Source organism: Palaemon carinicauda, chromosome 6, assembly GCF_036898095.1.
Source record: "Palaemon carinicauda isolate YSFRI2023 chromosome 6, ASM3689809v2, whole genome shotgun sequence".
Lineage (NCBI taxonomy): Eukaryota > Metazoa > Arthropoda > Malacostraca > Decapoda > Palaemonidae > Palaemon > Palaemon carinicauda.
The window spans coordinates 144,677,588-144,690,087 of record NC_090730.1 but is presented as its reverse complement, the minus strand read 5'-3'; the positions used below and the strand labels follow the sequence as shown (position 1 = coordinate 144,690,087).

The 12,500-nt window shown below is 33.8% G+C and overlaps 1 protein-coding gene across 2 annotated transcripts in view; it reads left to right on the top strand.

Annotated features, from left to right (window-relative positions):
• The window catches only part of LOC137642695 (growth arrest-specific protein 1-like), a 91,906-nt gene that overhangs the window by 751 nt on the left and 78,655 nt on the right, over window positions 1-12,500 (top strand). The window contains exon 1 of one of the 2 annotated variants that reach the window (XM_068375482.1): window positions 8,603-8,940. The exons of the other annotated variant lie outside the window; for it this stretch is intronic. The gene's annotated coding sequence lies outside the window, so the exon portion shown is untranslated. Of the gene's footprint in view, window positions 1-8,602; window positions 8,941-12,500 lie in introns of those variants that run through there. 2 annotated transcript variants of the gene reach the window in all.

Sequence of the window (12,500 nt, the reverse complement as noted above, 5' to 3'; positions counted from 1 at the left end):
AATAAGAAAATACAGTGTATGTATATATATATATATATATATATATATATATATATATATATATATATATATATATATATATACTCAATCAATATATATCTATACATATACAAAGAAAATATTCAAATTTAAATATACAAATATGTATACTATATATAAATGTATATATTCACATGTATATATAAATGCATACATACATATAAATATATATATATATATATATATATATATATATATATATATATATATATAACTGTATATATATATATATATATATATATATATATATATATATATACTGTGTATATATATATATATATATATGTATATATATATATATATGTATATATATACATATATATATATATATATATATATATATATATATATATATGTATGTATACATATATATGTGTGTATGTGAATGCGCACCTTTGAATGTAGGTGGGTTCTTTATATTTATTAAAAAACGGTGATAGATTATTCCAAATCTACATTCACCCAATCAGTTGCACAACCTATTCTTGATGTTTCTAGAAACCCTCCTAGGGAACTTCAGACCACTTTCTTAATCTATTCTTTTTCTCGGGGAATTTAGTCAAGACTGAACGATCCTGAAACCGTTCTACCAAAACAAACTATACTTAAGAGATTCCACGAGGCGAAGAAAATAAATGTTTCGCCCTCAAACGAAGTCTAAGGAGGTGATATACACCAGGCCTCTCCAAGGTGACTCTGGAGGGTCGTAAAGTGAACAACTGGCGAGAGTAACCCAGACATCCATGGCCAATCAAACGGAACTTCCCGTAGTATCATGCTCGGCTGAAAATGGGGTCTTGGGGGATATTCACGTAAAGTTTCATAAAATATCTAAATAAATATTCATCCGTAAGACTTCCCTGAATATCACAAATAATAAATGTATCGTTGAAACTTTCAAGTTCTCTCTCTCTCTCTCTCTCTCTCTCTCTCTCTCTCTCTCTCTCTCTCTCTCTCTCTCTCTCTTTGATATTCAAACATGAATTTTTAAAAATAAAGAAAGCTATTACATTTCCCATCAACCGGCCATGAAAGAATCAGTTTGATTATAAACATATTTGAATTTATATTGAAGATGCTACTGGTTGAATAAAATATACATAAACTAATCGTATTTCGTATGATCCATCCTCAAAATAAGTAATATAACTTATACACATTCCACTTAAGAGTATAGATGACAAAATCCGGATCGATTATTATTTCTAAAAGGAAAAGCTGTCCCTGTACAGTCATTTGTTTATGTCAGAAGCCTTTAAAAAATCATTATTTGAAAAAAAAAAATTTAAAAGTGAGTATTGAATGATCTATATAACTCAACATTACAAAGCTAAATCCTCTGCTTCTGCCAATGACGTATCTGGAGCAGTTTCTCGTCTATCAGTGATAGTTTTTATTACCAGCATTTCCTGAGAACTTGACAATCAATAAGCTTATCTTATCATTGATATGTGGTTTAAATTGCCATAGAAATTCAGTATTCATCAAAGAACATGGTTATGTTTCTGTTCGTAAAATGCAACTTTATTACTCTTCACTGAAATCTGAATTATCAACGGGACGATTTTGTGGCTAAGTCACAGATTTTCACTATAAAAAATTCAACGCAAGTCCTAAATACTCCATTACACTGATGGAAATCGATGAACTCAATGTCCAGGCAAAAGGGAGTTAGCAAAACCATCACAAACATTGACCAAATCAGAGCGTGGTAAAGCAATGGCGCTTTTATGATGTCAGGGGTCGTTCGTTGGATTGCCTAGCCTTTTTGGTAAAACCGCAGGTCCCATGTTTCATTGATTTTACTGACTCGTGTAACATTCATATTTTTAACAGCCTGCTTTTAAATTTTACGCTGTAAAAAAGTAAAGGGTCGTTTATAATCTTTATTCTCCGACACATGGACTTTCGTCCGATTAGCTGCATCACACATTTCATGACCAAAAATCCGTTCGTTTGTTCAGAGGTTTCGAAAAACCGTTCGTTTGTTCAGAGGTTCACAAAAACCGTTCGTTTGTTCAGAGGTTCCCAAAAACCGTTCGTTTGTTCAGAAGTTCCGAAAAACTCTTTGTTTGTTCAGAGGTTCAGAAAAACTGTTCGTTCGTTCAGAGGTTCCGAAATACCGTTCGTTCGTTCAGAGGTTCCCAAAAACCGTTCGTTCGTTCAGAGGTTCCAAAAACCGTTCGTTCGTTCAGAGGTTCCCAAAAACCGTTCGCTCGTTCAGAGGTTCCCAAAAACCGTTCGCTCGTTCAGAGGTTCCCAAAAACCTTTCGTTCGTTCAGAAGTTCCGAAAAACCTTTCGTTCGCTCAGAGGTTCCCAAAAACCGTTCGTTCGCTCAGAGGTTTCGAAAAAAGGTTCTTTCGCTCAGAGGTTCCGAAAAAACGTTCGTTCGCTCATAGGTTCCGAAAAAACGTCGTTTGTTCAGAGGTTCCGAAAAATGTTCGTTTGTTCAGAGGTTCCGCAAAACCGTTCGTTTGCTCAGAGGTTCCGCAAAACCATTTGTTTGTTCAGAGGAGGTTCCCAAAAACCGTTCGTTTGTTCAGAGGAGGTTCCCAAAAACCGTTCGTTTGTTCAGAGGTGGTTCCCAAAAACCATTCGTTTGTTCAAAGGAGGTTCCCAAAAACCGTTCGTTTGTTCAGAGGTTCCCAAAAACCGTTCGTTTGTTCAGAGGTTCCGAAAAACCGTTCGTTTGCTCAGAGGTTCCGAAAAACCGTTCGTTTGCTCAGAGGTTCCCAAAAACCGTTCGTTTGTTCAGAGGAGGTTCCCAAAAACCGTTCGTTTGTTCAGAGGAGGTTCCCAAAAACCATTCGTTTTTTCAGAGGAGGTTCCCAAAAACCGTCCGTTCGTTCAGAGGTTCCGAAAAACCGTTCGTTCGTTCAGAGGTTCCGAAAAACCGTTCGTTCGTTCAGAGGTTCCCAAAAACCGTTCGTTCGTTCAGAGGTTCCGTAAAACCGTTCGTTCGTTCAGAGGTTCCGAAAAACCGTTCGTTCGTTCAGAGGTTCCGAAAAACCATTCATTTGCTCAGAGGTTCCGAAGTCTTCCTTATCTAGATTTTAAACATTTCTTGAGTTATTTGGATATTTGAATTTTTTACCAATGTATTTTATTAACAAAGGAAAAATTTATCAAAAACTTGAAATATGACCTCTAATGTCTGAATAATGTTAATATTAGAGAACACCGTAGAATCGTTGAAGTGTTGCAAATAATTCAACACTAATTCATTACTATTGTTTTCATTACTTTTCGAGAAACGGGTATCAAACAAGTTTCAGGTAAATATCAATGGTTTTGTCTTATCTACAATAATAATAATAATAATAATAATATGAAAAATACTCGTTAGAATTAGATGGAAATCTATCAGACCAAATATCAGAGAAGTGAGCTCCTAACCACAGAGATTTTTGCAGCATTTTAAAGCAATTATTTGATGAATCTATTAATTCGTTTTATGATTTAATTATCAACAAGACGCTGCCGTGGTAACAGACGGTTCAGAACCTTCGCTCTTCTACCACGGTGTACTCGTTATTCAAAATTAAATTTTCTATCTTCAAACTTAATAAGAAATGAATCGCACTCATTGTTGTGGTCGATTGAAAGAAGGCAGAGGAAAATTTATGAGGAAAATTTATGGATCTATCTGTCGGTTTATGAAGACTCCTTCACCTCCGAACCTCTTTTATAGATGGAGCTATCGATAATCTAAAGTCGTTAACAATCATCTCTTTCGTCAGGCTTAAGCCAAGTTCAGATGAGTTTTATGTGCTTTTCGAGAAAACCCTCATTGATGGACACCAATTCAAGAACTGATCATTATCATTGAAATCATTAATTCTAAAGCCTAGAACCTTCTGCTTTTCCAAATAGGGTTTCATCCTGGCTTCTGTCTTAATGCTATTTACATTCATGTCATTAAGTTTAAAATTCTATTGCGACGTCAAATGGAAAGGTTTTTTTTTTTATCTATAGAAAAATAGGTGGCATTTCATATAAGGGAGCATTCTGCTAATCGAATATTGAAATTTAGAATTATCAACCTTATGTAACAGCGGCTGTAATATGAACCTTATTCCAACCGTCCACACGTCTGTATTTTACGGTTCCTACACGACATGAATATAAAACAGTATTCTCTCTCTCATTTCCTATGCAAAAGAGTCGAACAAGTAACCAAAAACAATTGCCAAAATTGCAAACTATGCATGCAATCATCCACAGGATTCCAGCGACCTATCATTATTGCAGATTGTAATTGCGCTATGATATGTGAAGACAGCCAAGAGTCTTTTTGCCCTTCTCTTTATATGATCTTACTTTACTTGCACGATTATGGAGCTCTCAAGGTATACCACTTAAATAGGCTGAGATTGGTGGCTTGCTTCTTAGTCACCTTGGCAACTGCGTATTCTATTCGAAAAACTTCGGTAGAAAAAATAACCATTTATTGTTTACCCATTCATATCATTACCTTTGAAATTAATGACATTTATAATTGATATCCATTCAATTAAAGACATCTCCTCCCCCGTTTCTATACTTGATTGTTTCATCGCATATCATCAAGTATATTTGACAACACTGGATTTCAGTCGACTTTCAGCTGCCTAAGCCATCCGTGCCAGATCTACCTATCCTTCAATTCGGGTTTTACCTACAAAATATAAAATTCCTTTAAGCCTCCTCCCTATTAGTAGCATACGAGATATTATGTGGTTAATAACAATAATTCTTAATTCTTTGCCTACACTATTCATTTTTCATTGCGCTATAAATATTCTGAAATTAAAAACCTAAATTTCTTAAATGATTCCTTCGTCTATGATTACTGGAAAATATGAAATGATGATAGAGGACTTTGAGTATTTACTTACAGTGCAGTATACAAGTGATGGATTAAAGATGTTGATTAACATTCCACTTCAATAATGGGAGGTGTCGAAGATCATGTTTCCTCCTTATTATCTCCCTCCGGTAAGAGGATTGGTTAAAACGTGTAGGTATATGTAACATAAATATTATATATATATATATATATATATATATATATATACACACACACATATATATATATATATACACATTTAAAATTTATATATATATATATATATATATATATATATATATATATATATATATATACCTACTGTATAAAGTCAGATAATTAATTATTAGACGACGACGACGACCTTCATTACACGTGGACAATCAGAGGAAGTTTTACAACTATACGTCATACATATGTTATATATTTCTACCTTTATAATCATCTGCAGCAAGAAAGAAAAAGAGACACTGCTTCCTACTCCCTTCCAAAAATAAATAATATCTAAACGTTCAGTAAATACTTTGACATTAGTTTTTGATGTGCCCTACCTCTACCGTCAATATGCATTCCCGAGTCTAACTTTTTCTTTGCTTCTTTTATTTTGCCTTATTGCACACAACTGAATTAAGGCGTTCATTGTATCCGCACTCTTGACTAACCTTGTTCTACTGTGTCTAATCCCCAACTTATCCCAAAGTTCCGAATATTCAGGCCTCACCACGACAAGTACAATACACAAATAACTGACATTGCTTTGTCATTTGTGCGCTATCAGCTATCAGCTGACAACTACCACCACAAGACCCTGCAATTGGTTTGTCCTCTTACAGATATGCTGTATCTTTGCCTCGTAACCTAAAGGCGCCAATCCGAGATCACCGGCTTGAAGGTCATCTCCTTCAGTTACTAAAAGTTTCCAAAAGCGTCTCCATGATGGAGTGAAATATAAAATGTAACTCAGCCGCGTCTGTAAATAAGACATAATTTGAAGTTATGTCACTGTATCGCATTTACCCATATGTCCAGCATATCTTCCTTGCCTAAATCATTCTCTCTTTTCCACTTATAACTAAAAAAAACAGGTATATTACCAACACAATCTTATTTTGAAGATCCAAGTTCATTCCAACCATTGATAAAAAATTCCTCTTTCACATCTAAGTAAAACTTACAGGGACAAGGCGTTTCGATTTAGAAAATGAGACATAAGACAAAAGGGTGAAGTGTACTAAAAAAAAAGCTTTTGCAAGAATCTTGAAAGCAAATGATAAATGTTGTATGAAACATGGGTCTGGCAAAAGCTTGTGATAAAACTGATATATATGAATGTGTATAATGATAACGATACATAGTGAAGAAGATAATTTGTTGAATCGGATTTAACGTTCTTATGATGAAGGCCAAGAATATGTTTTTTTTATATGCGGACAAAAGAATGACTGGTTTAGAGGAAAAACAAGTATGAGATAGGGAGTGTTACATGTCATTGGCTGTTTAATATTCCTTCTGGAAGGAACAACAAAAGATGCCGGAAGAAAGACAATAAATGTTTGGTGTAAAGATATGGGATAAGGAAATGAGTCATGACTGACATGCAGAATGGCTAATATTTGCAAATAATTCAAACGATAGCAAAAATGAATTGCAAAAGTAGTGAAAGAATTTAGAAGTGAATGGATGAGGAAAAAGTTATGAAAAGAAGTAAGGTTATGCGGGCAACAGTAAACCAAGAGGATGTAGCAATGAATAGTTGAGTAGGTGGTAGAAGAATGGCATGATTGATTTGTATATGCATTTAAGAATAAATTTAATTATATATGTTAAGTCTAGCATAAAAGTTAGCCACTGAAGAAGAAAGGAAATTATTAAAAAGATTCTGAAGTGAATTTGAATAGGCAGTGAATCCTAAGTTGATAAGTAAACTGGCACTCTCCAGTCAATTCTTAGTTTTGGAAATGGAGTGTAGCCTATATGTTAAGTTTGAAAAGGGAAAAAATGGAGTTGTTAAAATGAATTGCTTATGTAGTGCACGTGACTAAAAAATTAAAAAGAGGAGAAACATGGCGATATGCAGGTGTGTCGAAGAGATGGACAAAAAAATTAAATTTTGAGCGCATTTAATCTTGTGAAATTTTTGGAGAGATAGAATAGTGAGCGAACGTGCAATAACCGTGTAAGTTTGATACAAATACACGCTGGATACTAAGAAAATATAAGATATAAACTGTGGCTAGAAATGAACATTCTAAGTAAACTAAGTTAGGCCAAAAAGTATAATACAAAATAAATATATGTAACAAGTATATAAAATAAGAAACAATCTTTCCAATATTCTTGACATCAAGTCACACAAGTGGGATGAAAATTACCTTTTTGAATCCCTCCTTTTTTTATCGTAGAAGCTCACATCTGGTCTCTCTCTCTCTCTCTCTCTCTCTCTCTCTCTCTCTCTCTCTCTCTCTCTCTCTCTCTCTCTCTCTCTCTCTCCATTATAACTACGACCCACAACGGTCGACTAACAATTAAGAACGTAATTCTTTGCTTAAGTTTGTAGAGGAATTCTGTACATGTTATCCCTCTACGTCCGTTTCGGGAATCCAACACTGGTCACCCAAGTTCTGGGCTAAGCCCGATTACCACTGTGTCACGGGGAGAGAGAGAGAGAGAGAGAGAGAGAGAGAGAGAGAGAGAGAGAGAGAGAGAGAGAGAGAGAGAGAGAGAGAGAAGGGGGGGGGCTTTGTAAGGCAATAACTGCTTAAAAAAAGCTGAACAAATTTGTGAAAAAAAAATCTGAGACAAAGAATCTTGCTATGAAATAAGATGAATAGATGAAACAATAATAGTTATTAAAATGGGAGAGGTTCTACAAATAACTAGCTGAGAGAAGGAAATAGAACAAACAACAGAGAGAGAGAGAGAGAGAGAGAGAGAGAGAGAGAGAGAATGCTACAAGGAAACAAGCAAAACAACATAAACCGCGGCCTGGTGCTGTGATGAAGTTGTCGCTGTCATGAACCTTCGTCGGAGGCAGGTCACGTAGCATGCCAGACACCGCTATTAACGAGATTAGATATTCATAACTATTGTTCTCTGGGTATAGCCGATTTCTCCATGAGCTGCAATAATCAGGTTGCCTTTTTTATACTTAGGATGTTGCACTCGAGCTGCAATTTAAAAGACTTTCATATGTAATTTAGTAAAGTTAATGAATATTTCCTCATTTTTAAACACGGGGCAAAGAAAGTCAAATTCTAAAGGCATTAAGAAATGAAATATTTAGTCATCATATATCATTGAAATCATATACGTTACTACCGTAAAGGGAATATTGATTACGCATGTATTATTAGATGAAAATTTCCAATATGCAATATAGTGGCCATTTGGGTTTTTTATTTATGTAAGAAACAAAAGCAAGCGAACTAATTTCTCGTGAATTTTGGCATCCAAACGGGCACGGGGAGGAGCATGAAACAGCGAGAGGAAAGTGAGAGTTGCTAATTACGTTATTTTTCATTTAATTATACGAAAGGTATAATCTGCAAAATAATATTTATGAGTATGAAATTATTAATCCCCAAACGTCCAAATAAAATTCAGTGCAATCAAAGAGATTTAAATTTGCCGCTCATGGATGAAATAAAAAGGCTAAATTGCCGGCTGGTGTTAATCGGGCTGACGGGAATGAGTGAGGTTGCTTACGATCTACACATCTTAATCTCAGTTGTGAAGGAATCGTGGGTAAGAATGTGTGTACGCGACCAGTTGTTGTTTGTGCTTTTGTGAGAATTGGTCTAAATCCGTTGGAGGAAGCTAAACGAATCCCTTTCAGACGAACTATACCCTTCACCGACAGACCAAGATGCCTTCCTCCACAGACTAGAGACAAACACGACATAGTGAATTTTTTTTTTCTTTTCTCTGATCATCTATCGTCGTCATAGCGTCTTCCAAGGAATGCTATGAGGATGAGAAAGGCGTCCACCAAAAGATAACAGCTGCCCAACATAATATGGGCTCATTTGCAAGAAACTAAGAGTGTGTTTTCTGAGAAGATTTATAGCTGACCGTAAGTTATTAAGGCTTCACTCTATTCAGAGTGCATGACCTTTTCAGTCTATTTTTGGGGGTTTACCATAGTCTATATATTCTTTTGTGGTAATAAGCGTATACCTTGAATGCTATAGTAGAATATGGAATATTTCATATTATAGTAAACTTTTTGTGTGAAACAATAAAATACTTATTTCATATTTACGAGGGATGTATGTATGATATGATAAAACACCGCAATGTGATTTTATGGTACAAACTGATAGTAATAAACTAAGATTCATTAAAATGGTAAAGATTAATTAAGGAACTTTTCAGTGAGAAGAAAACAATAATAATTCCTTTAAATAAAAGATAAACATAAAGTTTCAAAGATATTTTCGTGATTAATTTTGAAATGAAAAAAAAAAAAAAACTGGTCATGCCATACGCTAAAATACAATTTTACTAACCTCAAATATAACACTGTAGTATATTTTCGTACCCTTTTTTATTAAATAAGGAGCTTTTCTATTATTAATATTTTTTCCCCCAAAATTAGAATTATTTGTTAAAAATGAATTTCTTGTCGATATTAAACCATAGTCACATTTATAACTATCTATCTATCAATCCTTATATATATATATATATATATATATATATATATATATATATATATATATATATATATACACACACACACATATATATATATATATATATATATATACAGTATATATATGTATGTATATATATATATATATATATATATATATATATATATATATATATATATATATATATCAATGAACATTAGTAAAATCTCTACCCAAAAATCATTCCCCCCTTCCCAAGAGAACGAGAATTTAGGCGCTATTGCATTTTGCAAGGCCATGCAATTAGAGCGCCTCAATAATCTATGATTCTGGAACCTAATTGCATAGTGATGTTCTTACTTGACATGTACTGCACATGTTCCATTCTTGCCCTGAATAAAGTCGTTCTGACGTCTTCTGTCGGATGGGACGAACAGGTCGATTCCCAGATATTATTCATTCGTTTTCAAAACACTTTATTTGTGTAAAAAAAATGGCTGCTATAGTTTTTAAGGTTTTTGCAATGTTTTTTTTTTAGTGATTATCATATTTAATTAAACAAAGTACTGTAAGGGTAATGGTTAAATTTTTCGTGCCGTAATTGTAGCTACTAATTTTAGATTTGCTTTTATCTTTGCCGAATATTCTCATGACTAATTTAGCCCAAAATCAAGATGTTCGAAAATTTTAATTAGATCGCATTAAATTTTCTATTGGTTAATAGGTATATCATAACATGCATATTTTCAGCAAGTATAAGTTTAAGTTACTAAGATTAGGCTTTTAGCCTTTATGTTACTAAATCGAATAAAAGGAGATGGTGGCGTTGAGACAATCGCAATCAGAAATTAAAAAGCGATGATTTCACTTCTATGAAGATCATGGCACGCTGCTAATAGAATTTCTAATATTTTAGCTCCAAAACTTACTTGAAAAGTTTCTCCTAAAATACTCTTTAACGTTTGGTCAATTGATTTATATTAATCTGACAGTGCTGGAACCAAAGTTATTGTCACCGATGTCGAAAATAAACAAAGTAAATAGACAACTTTTAATTTGAGAAAATGCTTGTCATTAAACATACATAACGTGCAAACTCTTGAAGGCATTCATTCATTAAGATACTACAATCATATATGCCAAATTATTAGGTCTTTTAAAAGGGGTCATATTTTACTGACCTCAACTTTCTCAATGAAAACAAAAACATCAATGGTTGAAAACTACTGCAAATATACTTACTCCGAACAACGAATAAGTAGACACCAAAACGAAGTACATTTAAACTAATATATTCTAAAATTTTAGGGATCATAACATGAGCTTGTTAATATTTCATCTTAAGCCTTTTCACTTTTTTAACCTACTTATATTAAGATTATAAACCAAATTCTATAAATATACAAGTGAAAATGTTGAATCGAAAGCACTTATTCATTCTATGTGTAATTTCATAACTATAGCCACTTGGTCTTACATATTAATTTTAATATAAACATAACCTACTGATGGCAGCGGAATGCGCTTAGTTACACAACTAATTTACCCCCATAGCACTACGTATAAATCCAGCAAGGTGACAATAAGCAATGAGAATGCATGACTGGTTCGTAGGCAATACCTAGCAATGCTCCTAAATTCTATCTATCATATAATTCTCAAACCATTAATGTTGTCACTGCAAGTTAAGATTATAATTTGTTTCCTCCAGTTATACCGGTAACTGCAGGTGAATATACTTAAGGAGTATATAGATACCTAAATTTCTTAGTGGTGAATATTCGGGTTTGAGACCCTTTATGAATTATATGACTTACTTTGAAGACAACTACCAACCATTGATGTACAAGATAAATATTGATATAATTGTTCAAAGCATGAGAACTTTTCAGTAATTTATCGAATACCTTGCTTCACGAAATAACAGGAAGTTTCTTGTAGACTAGTGTGTGGGATTGAGGAATCTTAGGCTGGACCATAATGCTTGAGTGGTAATGTCTTTATTTATACGAAACACAAATCTTGACCAACGCTCTGGATTTTAAAATTATCACAAAGACTACATTCATTATCAGTGTGTTCCAAATTTTCATTGTCGTCCTAAATAGTCGTCAAACTCTTTTACCTATGGGAAATAGGCCTAGCTAGTAATCTCATCGCAAGTTTTTTTGTGTGAGCCTGAACACAAATGTGTTTCCCCTTTATGATGGTAAGAAGAATATCTTTGCTATTTTATACTTCATTCAGGTCACCCAATTCTTTAGATAACCATACTAGTTTATTTTTATTCACAAATAGACTGCAGTACTGCAAATGATACTTGGCCTCTGCATGGATTGAATATTAAATGTCTACCATTATAGGTTTCAAAATCTATCAAATTTAAATGAAACAAGTATCATTATTTTTCAAATATTTCAACGTCATGCATTTTTGTCCTATTTTTGGCTTTACAGTCATAATCCCACAATTGTTACCTTTACTTATAGAAAATAGAACTCGCATTTTTATAATTTGGATAATAACGTTTAGCTTGCCATGTCGGGGGACGGGGCGGGGGAGTGCTAAACTTATTTTCATTGTAACTGAACTTAAGACTCCGGTGTTGCAAGCGAATAAAAATTACTTTGCCATGAACTCCATTTTCGACATTTTACAAACAACACACTGGTATTTATAATTGACGTTCTCAAGCTAAATATAGATTTCCAAATGTAGTTACCGTATGAAAACACCAATATAATAAATGTTAAAAGTAATAAATGCTAAAAATTATATATAACTTTATATACAAATTTGGAGGGACTGGCACCTTCGGAAGGATACAGATTTCCGGTTTCTCAGCAGTTCTTTTTGGGGTGAGATCGCTAGCCACGCAATCTTTTTCTTAACCACAGCAAATACTGCTGGACGGGCAGCGAGCAGAGAGTGAGCTTAAACCTACCAAACGTGATCCATGTACTGTATCAAGTAGTCCCATGCCTAACATTGAATGATT